Raw genomic sequence first — 20,635 nt, 5'->3', positions numbered from 1 at the left:
CCTTTGGTGTTGATAGCCTAGTTAAAACCTAGCTATACGCTGGGCAGTGGTGGTGCACGTCTTTAATCCCAGCACTTGGGAGGCAGAGGCAGGCGGATCGTTGTGAGTTCGAGGCCAGCCTGATCTACAAATCAGTCCAGGACAGCCAAGGCTACACAGAGAAACCCTGTCTTGAAAAACCAAAAAAAAAAAAAAACAACAACAACAAAAAAACTAGCTGTAGGTTTACCTTTGCCACAGACCACAGGTAGGGAATTTCAGAAGTAATTCCATGGCAGAAAATAACACATCTTTCATTCTGGACTGAACTTGGTATTTACAGAGGGTGTTGGAATAGAGACTTCTTCCACTGGACTGGTAATTAGGTGGATCTCTGTATATCTGAGGCTAGCCTGGTCTATATAGTTCCAGGAAAGCCAGGGCTAAAAACACAAAAAATAGAGACTTGAGCTGAAGCAAGAGTTACAGAGTTTTTGGCTGTGGTAGAACAGTACTCATTTGCCCTTTTACAGCTCAGCCAGGCTCCAGGGGAGACAATAGTACACTGATAGGATGTGGCCCATAGTTTCATATTGGGAAGCCTGAGACAGGAGGGTGGTGAGTTAAGGGCTAACTTTGAATATGTCTCAAAACAGATGAAAAAGTACATAGTTTAACTAAATAGCTCAGTCAGCTGTTGATAAGAAAAGTTAGAAGGGATCACTCCAGATAGGCACAGTGCCATTAACTGTGCCCATGGAAGCAGAAGAAAGAGAATGTGCCCTTTTTTGTTACTTGACTGCACTAATGTCCTCCCTTCACTGAGAGTGTGCGTTCAGAGACTACACCTGGTGCTGGCAGGGAAGCAAGAGCAAGTGCTGGTGCTGGGGTGATGGATCCTACGGTAGCTAGAACAACTCTGAGGCACTGGCACAGGGAAGCATGGTGAGGTTGACAGCCTTTTAAAAACCACGTTAGCTCCTTTTCCTTGTCAGCTAGAAGGAGAAAAGTTTATTACTTACTCATTTCTTGGTTTTGTTTTTGTTGGTTTGGTTTGGTTTTTCAAGACAGGGTTTCTCTGTGTAGCCTTGGCTGTCCTGGACTCGCTTTGTAGACCAGGGTAGCCTTGAACTCACAGTGATCTGCCTGCCTCTACCTCCCAATACTTGCTGATTTTTTATTTATTTTTAGATTTAGTTATTATGTTTAGAGTGTTATGCCTACATGTACACCTCCACACTAGAAGAGGGCATCAGACCTCATTATAGATGGTTGTGAGCTACCATGTGGTTGCTGGGAATTGAACTCAGAACCTTTGGAAGAGCAACCAGTGTTCTTAACCTCTGAGCCATCTCTCCAGCCCCTTATAACCTTATCTTCATTATTATTGTTACATACATAAAATACACACATACATACAACTTGCTGAATACATATAGTGTTGCTCAAATTTATTTTAAAGCAAACTCATTTTCTTTTCTTCCTTTTGGTGTTTTGTTTTGTTTTTCAAGACAGGGTTGCTCTGTGTAACCTTGGCTGTCCTGAAACTCACTCTGTAGACCAGACTGGCCTCAAACTCAGAGATCTGCCTGCTCTGCTTCCTGAGTGCTGGATTAAAGGTGTGTACTACCAGCACCTAGCAATTTTTTTTAGAGAAGACATTGTTTGTATAGCTTATCAGACTGCCTTCAACTCCTCCTTGCTCAGTCTGAGATTCACTATGATCACAAGCATGCCACCAAACCCACTGCAGTGGTTACTTTATAGTTTGCTGTGTCAAAACTCCTGAGAAGCAGCTTACTGAAGGAAGGACTTACTGTGGCTCACAGTTGGAGCAGAGTGCTGAGGAAGGCATGACAGCAGGAGCAGGAGGCAGCTGGTCACACTTTGGCTGCATTTGAGAAGCAAAGACAAATGCTTTGGTTTGGGTCATCCCGCAGGATCTTTAAGTGACTGTTGAGTGGCAGGTTCTGACTTTGAGAGTCCCGATAGAACTGTTTATAAAGCAGCATGAACTAAGTGTCCAGGGCGCACACCTAGTCTCTGGCGTGTCCTGCAGACTGCATTTGATTTAGCAGTCACTGATTCATTGGCTTTCCTGCTAGTCAGTGAACAGCCTCCAGGCGGCAGCACTGTCTTTCCCTTCTGCTTCTGCTCACCTTTCCAGTTCTGACAGTCCTCTGTGGTGTCATCCATGGGAGCTATGCTCTGTCTGTCACCTTGTCTTCTTGGTGTAAAGGACAAATGCACTTGTATCAGTCATATCAGTAGTCTACCAGACAAACTGAATTTAGAATTGTGGGAAATGTTGGCAGTTGCTAAAGAGTAAGTTAACTTCTCCCACTATTGAATCTTCTTTGCAAGGTGGCAGCCTTTTGAAACTTATACAGTCTAATGGGAAACAAGGTTTTTGTTTTGTTTTGGATTTTTGGTTTTGATTTTTTTGTTTTTTAACCATAATGTGGAGAGATGGAAAAAGGACTCTAAAGGCTTACTTATGAGCCTGTCTGGTTGTCAACCCAATATTGGGTGTCAAAAAGTAGTTTCTTACATTTGTTAAAGTGGTATATGTCTTTAATGCTTTTTCTTCTGGCATTACAGTAAAGAGCTACTTGAAGTTTTCCCACACATTATTTCTATAAGAACTAAACTAGTATGTATGTACAGGCCTGAGGAATGTAGCATAGTGACTCACATCTGCTTAAGCATTCAAGGCCCTGAGTTCAAGTCCTAAAACAGGAGAAGAGGGCAGGGAAACACATAGACTAGACACAGATATCATTTTTATTTTATTTATTGTTGTTGGAGACAGGGTTTCTCTGTGTAATAGTCTTGGCTGTTTGGATTCTCTTTAGAGATCAGGGTGGCCTCAGACTCATGGAGATCCCCCTGCCTCTGCCTCTCAATGCTAGGATTAAAGGCATATGTCGCCACGCCCAGCCAGACATCATTTTAGAAGTATACATTTCTGTCATATCACTTCTTAAAAGTAGGTTAGGAGGGCTGGAGAGATAGCTCAGAGGTTAAGAGCACACTGACTTCTCCTCCAGAGGTCCTGAGTTCAATTCCCAGCAACTACATGGTGGCTCACAACTATGGTGGCTCAGATCTAAAATGTGATCTGATGCCCTCTTCTGGCCTGCGGGTATACATGCAGACAGAGCACCGTATTCATAATAATAAATAAATTAATCTTTTTAAAAAGTTGGTTAGGAACTGCATATATTCTGAAAAAACATGCTTACCAAATTCTTTGGTTCTTTCAGATTTCTAAAGCATGTTTGTGGGATAAGACAAGTGATTTTTACATTGACTTTCTAACTTTGCCACAGTTTATATGAGGGTGAGATCGTTGGTATCCTCGCTGGAATTGTTTCTGTGTGTGATCTGATAGAATTGTCAAGTGAATGGTAACAGATACAGCAGGAAGTAGTCCTGTTTCAGTCTGTCCTAATGACAGGTACAGTAGGAAGTAGTCCTGTTTCAGTCTGTCCTAATGACAGGTACAGTAGGAAGTAGTCCTGTTTCAGTCTGTCCTAATGACAGTAAGTATAGGAGGAAGAGTTGCCACTTCCTTTTTGTTCTTTTGTTGGAAGAGAGAAGAGTGAAAAACTCCTGACCTGGCTTTTTATTTATTTATTTTTTGTTTTTGGTTTTTCAGACAGGGTTTCTTTGTGTAGCCTTGGCTGTCCTGGACTCACTTTGTAAACCAGCCTGGCTTGGAACTCACAGCGGTCCACCTGCCTCTGCCTCCCGAGTGCTGGGATTAAAGGTGTGCGCCACCACGCCCGGCCCCCTGACCCGGTTTTTTTAAAAGAGAGCATACTGGGACTGGAAAGTTGGCTCAGCAGTTAAGAGCACTTGCTGCTCTTCCAGAGGACCTGGGTTCAATTCCCCTTAACTCCAGTTGCAGAGGATCCTGTGCTCTCTTATGATCTGTGAGGTACTGCACAACATGTGGTGCACAGACATACATGCAGACAAAACACCATCACATAAAATAAGTCTTTAGAGAGCATGCCAATTATTTATAGTGTGTGTAGTGAGAAGGGGGGCAAAGGGTGATGTTAAGAACTGAAAATTGACTGTTTATTGGCTACTACGATGTCCATGTATAGTAATTGTCCAAACGATCTTGAAATGCACCACACATGTCTCTAAACGTCTTGTCTTCTGTGACTACACCCTGCTCTTAGCCAAAATAACAAGCTAACTATGAGGTTGACTATTGAGTGTCCTTCTCTGGCAGATGTGTTCTGGCAAAGGCCTTCCTGCGCTGATGAAGTCCCTCAAGAAGCGAGAGCACCTGCAGGAAGTGAGTCACCACCAGAACGGAGGACAGTCACCTGCTTTAAAAAATAAAGTACTGTTGAAAAAGATCATTTCTCTCTATTTGTTCCTAGGTGTAAAATGTTAATAGTTAATGCAGAATTCTGTAATCATCAAATCATTAGTGATTAATGTTTGAAAAAGCTCTTGCAATCAAGTCTGTGATGTATTATTAATAATGCCTTATATATTGTTTGTAGTCATTTTAAATAGCATGAGCCATGTCCCTGTAGTCAGTAGGGGGCAATCTTGCTTTATTCATCCTCCATCTCAAAGCCGATTTGAAACTACAGATTAGTGTAAGCTATGTATAAGGCTGGCTATTTAAAAAGGGGTTTTCTCAAAAGTCAAAACTTTGGTTATGACTGCATTTTTGCACATAATCCATATTTCCTGTTCAAATTAACCTAGAAATATGTTTAATTGTGCTGTGTGTGAACAACTGGAAGCAAAACCATAGTGCAAAGTTCATTGTAGTGTTAACAGAAAATGTCCTCAATTGATAAATAAGCATTAATTTTTCATAGTCAATATTCAGAAATTACCTTTTCATTCTGTAGTTAATGTGTACAAAGGAATTCTTAAGGTGTGTGTCATCATATAAAATGGAAAGGGCAAAGGCAGATTCAGATTAAATACTAAATGTTATTCTGTAAACTATATGGCTAGAATCCCAGAGGGTCAGGAGCAAAGAACTTTTGAGAGGATCCCTAACATTCTGTACTCCTTGCTTTTACAACTGTTAAGTCTATAGAATGATGTGCTTGCTGCCCAAGTGCTAGCTCACTTTGGTTGCTATATTAAACTGTAAATATAATAGAACATTAATAAATGTCTCTTGTGTAGCACCTTTTACTGTAGATCAGTGTTTAATTTTGGAGTTTATGTTTGTTGATTATGCAAACATTTTCTAATCTTACACAGTAATCGAGAATATATTCTAAAAAGTTTAACTTCTTGTGTCTTAGGGGTTTATTGCTGTGATAAACACTATGACCAAGCTAGGTGTGGTGTGTATGCCTTTAATCCCAGCACTCGGGAACAGAGACAGGTAAATCTCTGAGTTCAAAACCAACCTGGTCCAGGACAGTCAGGGGTACACAAAGAAACCCCATCTCAAAGAAAAAACAAAAAACAAAAACGAACCACAGTGACCAAAAGCGACTTGAGGAAGAAAGGTTTATTTCAGCTCAGAGTCCCACAACACACTCCATTGCTCAGGGAAGTCAGGGCGGGAACTCAAGGCAAGACCCTGCCAGCAGGAACTGGAGCAGAGGCCATGAGGAGTGCTGCTTACTGGTTTGTTCTCTCCTGCTATCTTAGAGCTCCCAGGACCACCTCCTAGAAATGGCACCACCTACAGTGAGCTGGGCCCTCCCACATCTATTATCAGTCAAGAAAATGCACCACAGGCTTGCTCACAAGCAATCTAGAGAGACTGGGATTTGAACTCAGGTCCTCTTGATTGAGCAGCAAGCACTTTTAACTGCTGAGCCACTTTTCCAGCCCTATTTTTGTTTGTTTGAGACAAGATTATGTTTTCCCTGCTTGGCTAGGGTTTACTGTGTAGCCTAGAGTAGCCTCAGACTCAACAGCATTGGTCTTGCCATAGCTGCTCAAGACTCCAGGCGTTTGCCAGCGCACCCAACCGCACCCCCATTCCAGCAGGATGCTGTTTTACAGCCAGCTCTTTGTTTCACCAACAGCTTCATAGCTATGAAAGCACTGCTTGTGTGTAAGAGAGAGAAAGAGCTGGTTTTCCAGGCTGGTTTCCCTGTTGATAAGATTTTAAGCACTCTGTCTACTGCATAGTGGTTTTGTTTGTTTTTTGTTTTTAAAGATTTATTTGTTATGTATACAGTATTCTGCCTGCACACCATAAGAGGACACCAGATGTTATAGATGGTTGTAAGCCACCATGTGGTTGCTGGGAATTAAACTCATGACCTTTGGAAGAGTAGTCAGTGCTCTTAACCTCTGAGCCATCTCTCCAGCCCCCATTGTTTGGTTTTATATTTGAAGCAGGGTCTCACCTTGTACCTCAGGCTGTGTAGACCAGGCTGGCCTTGAACTCAGTTTTGCCTATCTCTGAATAAAACCATGCACCACCACACTTAGCCCTACTGCAAAGTGTCTTAATCCCCTCATGTATCCTTCTCACGATTTACCACACGAAGGGTAAGAGTATTACTCAAAGGTTCCAGTTAAATTTGATCCTGAGCCTTACTTTAAAAGGCTGTTTTGTTTTCATTTCTTCTTTTTCCCAAAAGGCATTGTCTTTTGACTTTGAGTTTAAGTCCATCAGTTGGCAAGTGGTGGGGATAGGTCTGTGAAGTACCAGCCTAGCAATCACAGGGACCTGGGCGTTATCTCCAGTACAGCCCCACTACCACCACCCCTCCCCCGCCAGCAACAAAAAAGACATTAGGCTGAAGAGATGGCTCAGTGGGTCCAGCACTTACTGTGCAAGTGCAGGCTTGGGGGCCTGAGTTCAAGTCTTTGAGACCCATGTTAACTCAGTTGCAGTAGTGGGTATCTGTGACCCCAGTGCTTCTGTAGGAAGACTGGTGGAGACAGGAGCATCCCTCCATGCTCTGTGGTCCAGTTAGCCAGTCATACCCAATGGGAAAACAAGAGACTCTGACTCAAACTAGAAGATAAGAACCAACACCTGAGGTTGCCCTCTAACTGCCATACGTCATATATTCTACAGCGTACGTACACAGACATTGTACACGTACACAAAGGGGGAAAGTAAGAATAAGAATCATTTTAAAAGAAAATAAGGGAAGTTGGAGAGATGGCTCAGTAGTTAAGAATACACCTGGGCAGTGGTGGCACACACCTTTGGAGGCAGAAACAAGCAGATCTCTGAGTTTGAAGCTACCCTGGTCTACAAAGACAGTCAGCGCTACACAGAGAAACCCCGTCTTGGGGTGAAAAAAAAAAAGAGTACATGTTGCTCTCAGAGGACCTGGGTTTGATTACCATAACCATGTGGCAGCTCACAACTGACTAACTCCAGTTCAGGGGATCTGATGTCTTCCTCTAACCTCCATGGAGTTCCAGACACCATGATGCACATAAAGTCTTACAAGCACACATGCATACACATTAAAAAATACAGAAATGAAACATTAAACAACAACATGGTCTGGAGAGACAGTTCAGGGTTGAAGACCATTTGCTTGTACAAAGTCATGAGGACTGGAGTTTAGCATCTACAGAATGAGTCTGGAGTCTAGCACACACCCGTAAACCTTAGCGTCAAGGAAGCATTGTTGACCTTGCTGGCTTTCAGACCAGCTGAGAGAAAAAAATGAGCGCCAAAGTGATAAAGGACACCTGACACCCTCTTCTGGCCTCCACATTTACATACACAAATGCGTTTTTTTTTTTTAAACAAACTAGTAAAATTACAATGTAAATCTAAGATTTGTTCTTATTTACTAGATTTTGAGATGGCTTCACCACTCAACTCTGGCTTGCAGCTGGCCTTGAACTCAAGAGATTCACCTGCCTCTGCCTCCTGGGTGCTGGGAATAAAGGCGTGCACCACCACCACCACCAGGCTTTTTATTATTTTTTAACTGTACCTGCGTGTGTGTATGTGTGTGTGTGTGTGTGTGTGTGAGAGAGAGAGAGAGAGAGAGAGAGAGAGAGAGAGTGAACTCGTTCTTCTGCAAGAACGGTACATACCACTGAGTCATCGCTCCACGCTTCAGTGTAAATCTCTTAAAGCTAAGTGCAGAGTATTGTGGAGGAGGGATGGCCATGCATTTATGCAGAGATTTACTCAGGTTGGAGGCTGGGATGGGAGTTGTGAAATCCACACCACCCAACTTTGCTTTGCATCTTGTTCATCCTTCTCCAAAAGCAGTTAATTAAGATCACTTATGGCTGGGGCACAGCATTGTGGTAGAGCTTGTGTTTAAAATTCGCAAAGCCTGGTGACCACCACCCGGCAGCATGAGCAGCAGCCCATTTATGTGGGAAATGAAAAGATATTTTCCATCTGTTAGTGATCATGTGTTGATAGATATCCAAACTGGGGAAAGTGGTTTCCTTGAAATCTTAGAAGATGTGTCCTGGAGGTCTAGGAAGAAGCAGTGTTCATTGTTTTTCTTCAGTTGTCTGATGTACTCGTTAATTTTATCATTGCTGTGACCAAAAGGAAGAAGGATTTCCTTTGGCTCAGGGCTTAAGAAGGGAGACAGTGCAGCACTGAGGGGAGGGAAGATGTGGTGATGGGAGCAGTCTGGTCCACGGTGCTGGCCAGGAAGCAGAAACAAGGGACCCAGAGTACCTGTCACCCTTATTCAGAACAGCCTCACAGGCATATCCAAATGTGTGACTTGTAGGTGACCCTAAGTCCAGCCAAGGTGACAATGAAAAATAAATGTCACATCTGAAGAGTGATACAGCCTGGTGGAGCAAAGTGGAACAAAACCTAAAGGAAATACAAATAGATAGACAGGCGGGTGGATGGACGGCATTATTAGAAAACGCAGAATCCAGATGTTGCCTTCTGGTTAAGAAGTGCTGCCTTGGTTCTCTGAGTTCAGCCTGGTCTGCATAGCAAGTTCCAGACCAGACAGGTACACAGTGAGACTCGGTCTGAACAAAAAAGAAAAAGAAAAGAAAGGAAAAAAGAAATGCAGGAAGCCTGGCCTGAGTGCAGCTTGCAGCTGGGTTTGCGATTGTGAACCACTTCTTTGAGCAGCAGTCTAAGAGCTAAGAGAAGACTGATGACCACAGGCAGACCATCACCTTTGCCAGTGCATCCCACTCTCACTGATTTCTCACAGGTCACCCCTGAGGAAGCATCCCACTTTATTTGCACATGTACAGAGGGCACACACAAATAAAAAACAGAAACATGATAGACCCTCCTCTGTTCAGAAGAGTTCAAGGGTAAGGGAGCAGAAGTCTGTGCAATGCCTCAGAGTTCTAGACGTTTGTATGGCCCATGTCAGTGACGGATAAAACGGCAAGACCAACATATGTGCTGTGGCAGCTCTCAGCCGGTGCTTTGACTGATGAGACCTTCTGTGAGTATTGTCCTCTGTCCTGTGTCATCTCCCAAGAGGGAAAGGAGCGAACGAATCAAGCTGCTGGTAAACTACCTTCGATCAGCTTATTCTTACTGCTGTTTCATCTTTAAAGATCCAGTGATTTGGGGCCTGGAAAAACAGATCAGTCGTTAAGAGCTGCTCTTCCAAAGGACCCAGGGTTCAATTCCCAGCACCTACATGGCAACTCAACAATTGTAACTCCAGTTCCACGGGATCTAACACTTTTTTATATAATAAAAAAAACCCTAAATATTAAAAATAAGTAAAGGTTTAGTGATTCAGAAAGGTTCGGCCTCCCCAGGATTTTTTATTATTTTTATTTTTTAGTTTTTTGAGACAGGGTCTCTCTGTGTAGCCTTGACTGTCCTGAACTCCCTTTCTCCCTTTGTAGACCAGGCTGGCCTCAAACGCAGTGATCTGCCCGCCTCTGCCTCCCCGAGTGCTGGGATTAAAGGCGTGTGCCACCACGCCCGGCTGGAGTTTTTATTTTTGTGTAAGAACGGTATGTGTGAGTATAGGTACATGTGTGGAGGTCAGAGGGCAACTTTAGGGACTTGGTTCTATCTTTCTCGGGATCCAGGGACTGGATCCAGGTCATTAGGTTTGCAGGACAAGCACATTTACCCCCTGAGCCATATCAGTTCTGACTAGCCCTTTATCTAGAACTAAAAAAACAAACAAACAAACAAAAAATCACTGTCTGGATCTTATTTTTGCAAACATTTAGTTTTTGGTTTTTAAAGACACGGTTTCTCTGTGTAGTCCCGGCTGTCCTGGACTTGCTTTGTAGACCAGGGTGGCCTCGAACTCACAGAGATCCACCTGCCACCTGCTTGTTTATTCTGAAGGAATTTTCTTGGTGTGCCATTCCTTAATGTTACCTTTAGAATATTTACCCTAAGGGTCAAGATTGGGGATGCTGGCAAGGACCGTAGCCTAGGAAACAAAGGCTGGTGCGGTGAGAAAAACCTGGGGTGTGTTGTGGGTGGGGGAACTGGTGGACACCATCTGTTCTTTGTACCACTGTGGTCATCCAGACTGCCAGCTGATTGCAGGACCCCTGACCTCATAAAAGAGAGCCAGCATGGCCGGGTGGTGGTGGCACATGCCTTTAATCCTAGCACTTGGGAGGCAGAGGCAGGCAGATCTCTGAGTTTGAGGCCAGCCTGGTCTACAAAGGGAGTCCAGGACAGCCAAGGTGACACAGAGAAATCCTGTCTTGGAAAAAAAGAAAAAAAAGGGGGGTTTTGAAAAATCCTTCCTTTACTCAGGTCACTTTACATAGGCTTCTGTCCCCAAGAGCAGGCTGGGTACCTACCTAGTGCGTCTCTGCTGCTCCTGTAGTACTGTGGTGAGAATGTGATGAATTAAATTCACCAGACTGCAGTTTAAAGTTAAGTAAACAAAACAGAAACCCACCCCCCCCCAAGTCTAATGTGTTTTATGGTGGCATTTTTACACAAGTGACTCATTGCTAGAAGTATATTGGCCATTTTAGCAGGCAGTGGAGACATTGGAACTCTCAAGGTAGACATCACACTTGAACAAATGGCTGAATTTGTGCGTTGGTGCTAATCTCATCCACGTCCTCATGGGGTGCTTGTTTTCATGTAATGCCCGATCCATCCAAAAACAGTGTATTAAAGCTTGTCAGTAAAAACATATCAAGTTTAATAGCAGGCTGTGGATATTTTTACTGTCTTTTTATGTGTCAGTGAGTATATTTCATTAAAAGGAAAGGTAAATAAATGTTTTGCACAAAATATGTAGTGTAAGCACCGGTAGCTGTTATTTTTTTTTAACTGGATGGCAGAGCATTTACATACTTAGTTTATTGGTGACCTCCCCATAAAAGTTTTAGGAACCAGGACCAGACAGAGGTCAAAAGTTTATCCAAGTCTGCTCTCTGGAGCACTTCTTGGGTGACATCAGCTGAAAAGAAGCCAAGAAACGTTGCCTACATTCCAAGTCACTGAGGCATCTTCTCCATGTATGGTCTTTTGTCCCCCTCAGAAACAACACAAATGAGATTTGGGTAACCCCTTATGGTACCAGTGACCAAATTCTACTTTTTTTCTTTATGTATGTGTGTGTCTGTGTGTCTGTGTGTCTGTGTGTGTGTGTGTGTGTGTATGCCATGTGAGTACTGGTGCCCATGAGACCAGAGGAGCCCCTGGAGCTGGAGTTACAGTGGGCTGTAAGCTGCTGGCCATGGGCACAGGATGTAAGAGAGCAGCAAACTGGGAGTGATAGCACACACCATTAATCCCAGCACCCTGGAGGCAGAGGCACGGGGATCTCTTTGAGTTTGAGGCTAACCTAGTCTACAAAACAGTCCTGAACAGCCAGGGTTCTGTTAAACAGAGAAACCCAGAGGGGGGAAACCCTTATTTTTATTTTATGTATATGAGCACTTTACTTGCATGTATGTAGATGTACCATGTTCCTCCAGTGCCTGTGTAGGCCAGGAGAGGGCATCAGACACCTCCCTGGAACTTGAGTTCCAAGTTGTAATCCACTATATGGGTGCTAAGGACAGAGCCTGGGTCCCCTATAAAAGTATTAAGTGTCCTTAAACCCTGAGCCATCTCTCAAGCTCCAAGTTCTACCTTAAAAAAAAAAAATACAGTTTCTATATACTATACATAATTATACAGCTTTATTGTTGCTTCAAGACAGGGTCTAGCCGGGCGTGGTGGCGCACGCCTTTAATCCCAGCACTCGGGAGGCAGAGGCAGGCGGATCGCTGTGAGTTCGAGGCCAGCCTGGTCTACAAAGTGAGTCCTGGACAGCAAAGGCTACACAGAGAAACCTTGTCTCGAAAAACCAAAAAAAAAAAAAAAAAGACAGGGTCTAAGTAGCCCTGCCTGGCCTAGAACTTGCTATGTACACCGAGCTGGCATCGAGCTAAGAGAGACTCCTGCCTCTGTACCCTGAATGCTAGATTCCTTTTTTTTTTTTTTTTTTTTTAAGTTCATTTCAGCTGGGCATGTTGGCACGCCTATAATCCCAACATTTGGGGAGGCAGAGGCAGGCAGATGGATCGCTTGAGTTTGAGGCCAGCCTGGTCTACAAATTCCAGGACAGCCAAGGCCACATAGATAAACCCTGTCTCGAAACCCAAAAATAAATGAATAGAGTTCATTTCAACAGGCTTGTTTTTGTTTATAAAATGACTAGGAACTATGTTGTATAAGATGAATTAAAGCCATTTGTTGGCTGGCTTGTTATAAGACAAGGTCTCACACTGTATTTCTCAGGCCTTTTGAACTCACTGTGTTGCCCAAGTCATGGCCTCAAACTCAGCAATCTTCCTGCCCTTTCCTCCCTAGTGCTGGGACTACAAGCACCAGGCCTGCCTGTACATGGTTTCTTGTAGTGTTGTTTGGGTCTGTATTTGAAAATACTCCGTGCACGTGTGTGTGTGTATGTGCTACCTCCTCATGGACGTGTGTATTACCAGGCAGTAATTCTCTTAAGCGCTACACCTCCAGCTCAGTAAACACTAATTTTTACTAGCCAGTCAGGATGTGGATAAATATTTATCACAGTGCTCCTCTGTCTTACGTGATATAATGGTTAATCCTAACTGTTGCTCAGCTGGAAAATGGTCTCTGGGTCGGCCTGTGGGGGAGTATATTGATTAGGCTAATTGAGATGGAAGAGTCCTCCACTGTGGGTAGCACCATTCCCTTGGCTGGAATCCTGGACTGTATAAAAGGGAGAAGTGAGCTGGACAGAAGCCTTCGTTATGCTCTTCTTCAGCGTGTCTGCGGCTTCAACTTTCCCCACCACGATGGACTCTGCCTCCGACTGTGAGCCCAAATAAGCCCTTGGGTTTGCGTTTGTCAGGGCACTTTATGCCTTTATGCCAGCAACAGACAAGTTACTAAGACTGCGGGGGGCTGGAAGCTTTTTCATCTTTCAGGCTGTGATGATCACCCGCTAATCTGTTGTTGTTGTTGTTGTTGTTGTTTAGAAGTCTACCAACATTCTTCATAAAGCCAAATGCTTCAAAAGAGGGGAAAGTGACCCCAGAGAGAGCCTAGAAGGACGAAGAAGGAAGCTCTTAGTTAACCTAGGGCGCCCCCTTCCTTATCCCAGCTCATTGGTTTGCCCTGCCTGCGCTTTGCTCTTCCTATCTATGTACTAACCTGCTTTCTCTGGGCTTATTTTTCTTCTGAGACAGGGTCCCGTATAGCCTACTCTGCCTTCCAACCCACCACGTGGCAGAGGATGCCTGTGAGCTTCCGGTCCTCCTCTTTGCACCTTCTGACTTCTCCTTGTGTAGGCACATGGCACCACACCGGATTTGTCAGATCTTGGGGGAATGAACTCAAGGCTTTGTGTGCTGTGCCAGCTGAGCTCCATCATCAGCCCCAGGGCTGCTTTGAGTTCTAAATAAAGATGATATAGGTAGAGGCTGCAGAGATGGAGCAATTAAGGGCACCTGCTTGCTGTTTGGTTCCCAGCACCTGTGTCACAGGGCTCAGAGGCTGTAACTCCATCTCTGGAACTGCACGCACGTGCATTGCATATACTCACATACATACTCACACACGTATAGAGACATATATTTGAAAAAAGGATTAAAAACTTAAGATAAAGTAGGCTGTGGTACCCTGCATACTACACTTTGCACCTGTCCCGGGGCAGCTCCAGCATTCAATCCAGGGACAGGACACTAAAAGCCTTAGCCTGTCATTCAAGCCCAGGGCATTCATTTTCTTCTCAGGACTGTGCAGTTTCAGATCCCATGCCCTTTCCTCGGTCCTGCAGTCCTGCAGGTTGTCCGTAAGCTGTCCCTGCTTCATCAAGCCATTCTTCTCCTCCCAATCCTGCAGCTGGATGAGAGTTCGTGGTCAACTGCTTTTCTAGTAATGCCATCAAGTATTTGTGCAGAAACTCATGTGCTATTCATTTGATCCCTGACGATTAGTAGAAAAAGGATTACTTTGCATTCTTTACCACCAAGCGAGCAAAGCCTTGCTCCCACAGCAAATAATTTTCAACACTTAATCCCATCAAAACACTAAAAATTCAATAAGCGCTCATTTGCTGAGTTGCAGAGGCAAAAACTACAGCGCCCCTCCTAGGCCACTTGTATTACGTGACAAGATTGTCATAGATGACCGCTGTTGGCTGCAGGTCTTCAACCATGCAGTGTCCAAGAGATGCAGTTTCTCTGTTGATTGTCAATTTGCATCAATTGACTTCGAGCGGTGCAGTAAACCTTTAGTAAATAAGTAACAGCTGTCCCAAATGCTTGCCACGGTCCTAGGTGGCTTTATTATTTACTGTGTTCTCAGCACTGTTTGATTTTTCACGGGCCATACTTTAATCACCTCAGTGCTCAAACCCAGGACCTTGTGTATGGTAGGCAAGTACTGTACCACTGAACTGTACTCCCAGCCCTGTCTGTCACCCCTTAGGTGCTATCCGTTTTGTTTGTTTTTAATTTCCATTATTATTGTATGTGTAATATGAGGGCTGTGTGCGCATGTGTGTATGATGTGTGTATACAATATACATGTGTATAATTGTGTATACGTATAATGTGTGTAGGAGGATTGTGTGCTATGGCCCATGTATGGAGGTCATAGGACAAATTTGTAGGGTTGGTTCTCTTCTTCCACTTTTATGTGGGTCACAGGTATTGAATAGGCTTACATCTTCAGGTTGAAAGTGCCCTTTGCTGGAGCTGGAGACATGGCTCAGCAGTTAAGAGCACTGACTGCACTTCCAGAAGACCCAGGTTCAATTCCCAGCACCCACGTGGCAGCTCACAACCGTCTATAACTCCTGATCCAGGGGATCTGACACCCTCACTCAGACATACATGCAGCCAAACACCAATGTACTTTTTTTTTTTTAAGTGCCCTTTGCCAAGCCCATGTTCCTCATGAACCTGGAGCCTACCAAGCAGGCTAGGCTGCACAGCCAGCAAGCCCCAGGAAGCCTGTCTCTTCCCAACCCAGTGCGGTGGTTACAAGTGTGTGCCACTGTTTACTCAGACCTCTTCTTGCCTGCAAGCACTTTACCACATCAGGAAGACGTCACGTGAAGACCACACAGTCTTCGAGCCACTGAGAACCCTCCAGTGTCCCATCAGAGGATTGAAGCTGCTGAAATGACAGATGACTGAGGCATATGTAGGAACAAATTCACTTGCATTTAGAGAGCTCATTGTGTTATTAGTCTCTGCCAAGTTGAATTTTTTTTTTTCTCAAGACAGGGTCTCTATTAAATCCTGGCTGTCCTGGAACTCACTACGTAGACCAGGCTGGCCTTGAATTCATAGAGATACCTGCCTCTGTTTCCCAAGTGTTGGGATCAAAGGCGTGTGCTATCACACCTGGCTAAATCAAACTTTTTTTTTTAATCCAATATTTAAGTGAGGATCCACAGCAAAAATGAAAGGCAGCAATCCACAGCCTCTTGCTCTATTTCACTTATCTTCTCCCAGTTTAAGGAATGCCCCAGTGCTGTGCTTCTCAGCCTTGAGCTTGGTGCGGATGGCCTAGATCTGGTGAGACTGCAGCTGCGACTCTACATCTTGACCAGCAGGCCCCCAGGAAAGCCCAGCTTTCTCAAGGTGGCAGAGTCAGACTCTAGGACAAAGTGCTTCATGGAACACACAGCTTTATGAGCTGTAAGTACTCCGGGATTATGGGGAAACAAAACAACACACAAACCCTGTCAGAGGTATTCTGTTTTTTTAAAAATATATTTTATTAATTTATTCATATTACATCTCAATTTTTATCCCATCCCTTGTATCTTCCCATTCCTCCCTCCTTCCCATTTTCCCCTTACTCCCCTCCCCTATGACTGTGACTGAGGGGGACCTCCTCCCCTTGTATATGCTCAAAGGGCATCAAGTCTCTTCTTGGTAGCCTGCTATCCTTCCTCTTGAGTGCCACCAAGCCTCCCCGTCCAGGGGACGTGGTCAAATACGGGGCACCAGAGTTCGTGTGAAAGTCAGTCCCTACTCCCCACTCAACTGTGGAGAATGTCCTGTCCATCGGCTAGATCTGGGTAGGGATTCGAAGTTTATTGCACATATTGTCCTTGGCTGGTGCCATAGTTTGAGCAGGACCCCTGGGCCTAGATCTGTCCATCATAATGGTCTTCTTGTAGGTTTCTAGAACCCTCTGGATCCTTCTATTTCCCCATTCTCCCATGTTTCGGTATTCTGTTTTCAAAAGCAGTGTTTCTAGGCTCGTTCTTGACTTCATTTTGGGAACACAGGAACAAAGAGCAGGTAAACTCACCAGGTCCTGATGCACCCCCCACCACACACACACACATACACAAACACATACACACACACCCCTCCTGTGATACAGGAAGGCCTTGGTTTGAGCTGGCCACATGTCCTGCTTGAACATTCGGTCAGCAGATAGTTTTCTAGAAAACATCTCCTAAGTCTTGATTGGTAAGACTCTGTGAAGTGGTAGGTATGGCGAGCCCCGAGGACTAAAGATACAGGTTTTCCCTGTATACAGTTACCTGATATGATATAGGAAACTCTGCCTTTCTCTCACCGTGCTTCCACCACTGTGAGCCACGACTGTCCAGATCAGCCCCCAGATGTCACCAGGGGATGCTCAGAGCACAGAAGGGTTTTGTGGTGTTTAAACAGAAATGGCAAAAAAAAAAAAAAAAAAAAAAAAAAAAGGCAGATCCACCCTATCAGCAGCTCACCCCCCAGTATGAGTTACTGTAGTTTACCCCTACTTTCCAAGCCCTTCTACCCATGTGGAAGGGAAAGGTGGCATGGTCTGGGCTAGCGGAGAGGCCATCAAGGGCAACTGAAGTCCAGTTACGAGTCCACCTAGGGTCAAGGTGACTCCAAGCCATAGGCGTGTGGAAGCAGACAGACAGAGCCCTTGTTCACCAGATCTGTAGTATCCTAGAAGAGATTAAAGGAGGTCTTCCTAGGGGCTGGAGGTTTGTGCGCTCTTTGGGAAACACTTTCAGATGTCTCTGAATATTTTCTCAGAAACAATTCTGCGGTAAAGATTGTCCTGGATTGGTTATATCTTCCTGGACAATTACCCTCAGGGCAGAGAGGCGGTTGAGTAGCCTTTTTTTTAAGAAATGAGTCCTCTGAGGTCAGACCAGGTGTGTAGGCCCAGCCCTCAAGAAGTTGAGGCAGGAGGATCTCTGTGAGTTTGAGGCTTCCTTGGACTATACAGTGAAAACCTGTCTTGAAAAAGCAAAACAAGCTCAGGTAGTGGTGGTGCACACCTTTAATCTCAGTGCTCAAGAGACAGAGGCAGGCAGATCACTGAGTTCAAGACCAGCCTAGTCTACAAAGTGAGTTCCAGGACAGCCAGGGCTACACAGAGAAACCCTGTCTCAAAAAAACAAAAGAAGGAAGGAAGGAAGGGAGGGAGGGAGGGAAACGCAAATAAAGAAACAACAAACACATTGGTGAGATGGGTCAGCAAGTAAAGACAGCTGTTGACAAGGCCGACAACCCAAGTTAAATACCTGGGACCCAGTAATGGAAGAAAAGAAGCAACTCCTGGGAGTTGTCTCCAGACCTCCACATGTCCACCCTGCCCACTGGGGCACACATACCATAACACATCTGCACGCGTACACACACACACAAAAAAAATACAATAACAACAACAGCAACAGCATTATTCCATTTTCTTTCCTTTTTTTTTTTTTTTTTTTTTTTTGTTGTTGTTGTTGCTGTTGTTTTTTTCGAAACAGGATTTCTCTGTGTAGCCTTGCCTGTCCTGGACTCACTTTGTAGACCAGCTGGCCTTGAACTCACAGCGATCCGCCTGCCTCTACCTCCCAAGTGCTGGGATTAAATGCATGCGCCACCACGCCTGGCTCTAATTCCATTGTATTTTCAAGCAAGGGTTTCTCTGTGTAGCATTGGCTGTCCTGGACTCACTTTTTAGACCAGGCTGGCCTGAAAGTCACAGAGATCTGCCTGCCTCCTCCTCCCAAGTGCTGGGATCAGTGGCGTGCACCACCACATCCAGCCTCAAAATAAATATATATATATATATATATATATATATATATATATATATATATATATATATATATATTTTTTTTTTTTTTTTTTTTTAAATAAAAAGTTCTTAAAACAGAAAAGAGTTCTTGGCATTTGCCTTAAATTTTTTTTTTAGATTTATTTTTTTTAATGTGTGCAGACGTTTGGCTGCCTGCGTGTCCGTGAGCCTTGTGCATGCCTAGTGTCTACAGAGATCAGAAAAGGGCATCATCGGGTACCAAAGAGCTGGAGTTCCAGATGGCTGTGAACCACTGTGTGGGTGTTGGGAAGGGAACCCTGGTCCTCTGCAGGAGCGGCAAGTGCTCTTAACTGCTGAGCAGTCTCCTCGGCACCTGGTCTCCTTTTGACTAACACTAAGGACAGTATTAGTGTTTTACACTTAGACTGCCCCTCCTTTCCAATCCCTTGCTATATGCCAGTTGCTGCTAGTCACCATGTGTTAGCACCTTTAATTCTCAGAATGGTCTCATGGGGCAGAAATTTATAAGTTCTATCTTAGGAATGAAGACACTGAAGCTTAAAGAGTTGTGATTTAGCAGAAATTCCAGCACTTGGGGGGGGGGGAGGGGGGAGGGGAGGGGGAGAGAGGGAGAGGGAGAGAGGTGGGAGAACCAGAGTTTAAGGTCAAACTCAGCTGTATAGTCAGTCTGAGGCCAGCCTGGGGTACATGAGAGAGAGAGACGGATGATTTACCCTGGGTCACAGAGCAAGGGAAATAACATATCTAGGATGTGATCCTTTTGTTGATGCATTTGATTTGCTTCGAGACAGGGTCTTGCCAGTCTAGCCTCAAACTCTTGATCCCGTTGCCAAAGCATCCTTGCTGCTGAGATTACAGGCATGTGTTAGAATATCCAACTCTGAACCTGGGAGTTCTCAAGCCCCGGCTCCTGGGTGAGGCCGGCTCCAGACTCCTGTGTTCTCATGCACACCGGCTAAATTACCTAGCTGGCACACAGTGGGGGAAATGCCTGTTTCCTGAATTGTGCTACTTGTGTATTATTATACCATTAGCTTATTAGTTAAATTGTCTAATTAGACTGGCCATTACTCAGTCTCACTCTAAATAATACCCATGAAGTAGCCACTGATGTGCTAAAACATTAAAATGAGAACATCCTTTAGCACACCAGCATTGTGCTACTGTAATACCAGGAAAACATCCTTTAGCATGTCCATGTTGTGTTACCGTAATACCATGAGAACATCCTTTAGCACACCAACATTACGTACTGTAATACTGCGAAAACATCCTTTAGCATGCCAACGTTGTGTTACCGTAATGCCATGAGAACATCCTTTAGCACACCAACATTACGTACTGTAATACTTTGAAAACATCCTTTAGCATGCCAACGTTGTGTTACCGTAATGCCATGAGAACATCCTTTAGTACACCAACATTACGTACTGTAATACTTTGAAAACATCCTTTAGCATGCCAACGTTGTGTTACCGTAATGCCATGAGAACATCCTTTAGTACACCAACATTACGTACTGTAATACTTTGAAAACATCCTTTAGCATGCCAACGTTGTGTTACCGTAATGCCATGAGAACATCCTTTAGCACTCTAGCATCATGTTGGTATTGCCCTGTGAGAGCAGCCTCTAATACTCTGGCATTGTGTTAGTACTAGCCTTAGGAAAACAGGGTGCAGGATTTAAAGGCTGCTTGTCTACACTGCAGCACAGAGAAGGGCCACCGACTCCAGGCAGCACCTCTCCTTCTCAGAAGTAGGCTGGGGGTGTGTCAGTGATGCCTCACCAGTGGGTGGGTTGACCCCACAGAGGCACTTCTTCTGAGGGAGACTACTACACCTGTGTCTCTAAGGACCTGCCTATGTTACTCTGCCGAGGCAACAGGACAAAAATTATTATTATTGTTGTTGTTGCTGTTATTTAGAAACTGGCAAGACTCTTTGTGCACTCAAGCCTAGAGAAATGGCTGAAAAAAATAAAAGTAAAAAATAGAGAGAGAGAAATAGCTGGATCCTGGGGTGGGTGAGTAGAGAGTAGTCTTACCAGGGATGGAATTCAAACAAAAAAGAGTCCCCAACTAGGATGAAGAAACCTGCTAAATTTTGCCTGTCCCCGGTTCCATTCTTACCAGGTATTTCTTCCTAAATCCCACACCCACTTAGGCAAAAACTAAAGGGAAACTTAGAATACTGTCATCTGAAAAATGAATGCACATTAGCCTGG

General features: G+C 44.4%; 1 protein-coding gene across 2 annotated transcripts in view; it reads left to right on the top strand.

Annotated features, from left to right (window-relative positions):
• NDFIP1 (Nedd4 family interacting protein 1) overlaps positions 1-5,168 on the top strand; it is a 48,588-nt gene extending 43,420 nt beyond the window's left edge. For both annotated transcript variants that reach the window (XM_084780350.1, XM_084780349.1), the window contains exon 8: positions 4,229-5,168. The gene's annotated coding sequence lies outside the window, so the exon portion shown is untranslated. The remainder of the gene's footprint in view (positions 1-4,228) is intronic.
• The last annotated feature ends 15,467 nt before the right edge of the window (positions 5,169-20,635 follow it).

The sequence above is a fragment of the Acomys minous genome (genome assembly GCF_964271855.1).
Source record: "Acomys minous genome assembly, chromosome: 4".
NCBI lineage: Eukaryota > Metazoa > Chordata > Mammalia > Rodentia > Muridae > Acomys > Acomys minous.
Note: the sequence above shows the minus strand (reverse complement) of the source record. Positions and strands in the feature narration are given on the sequence as shown.